Source organism: Penaeus monodon, chromosome 28 (assembly GCF_015228065.2).
Source record: "Penaeus monodon isolate SGIC_2016 chromosome 28, NSTDA_Pmon_1, whole genome shotgun sequence".
NCBI classification, from domain to species: Eukaryota; Metazoa; Arthropoda; class Malacostraca; order Decapoda; family Penaeidae; genus Penaeus; species Penaeus monodon.
Genome location: NC_051413.1, coordinates 19,217,174 through 19,217,554, shown reverse-complemented (window position 1 = coordinate 19,217,554; position 381 = coordinate 19,217,174).

Sequence of the window (381 nt, the reverse complement as noted above, 5' to 3'; positions counted from 1 at the left end):
GAAAAAAAAACGTATATATATCGTGAAGACTTTATCTATATGAATAAAATCCACGTAGCTGTCAAAGCCAATGAAGACTTCGAACCTTTTCGAAGCCCCTGCTGCTCGCCCTTGAAATGCTCCTCCAACACCGCAAACACCGCTTGACCTGATATGCAAATTTTGCACCATACCCCGCAGGCATTCGTTGGAAGGGATGGTTGCACGTCCTTTAACAACGGTTGCAAGCCACTCTCCTCGTTGGCTTTGGTCTTTCCTCGCCTTTGTTGTTCCTTGCAATGCCTGGAAGCTTCCAATGTATGTTTATGATTTGGGTGGCGGTGTTGGGTGCCCGGAGTGCGTCTCCGACTTGGTGTTCCGATGCGTCAGATAGGTGCTCCC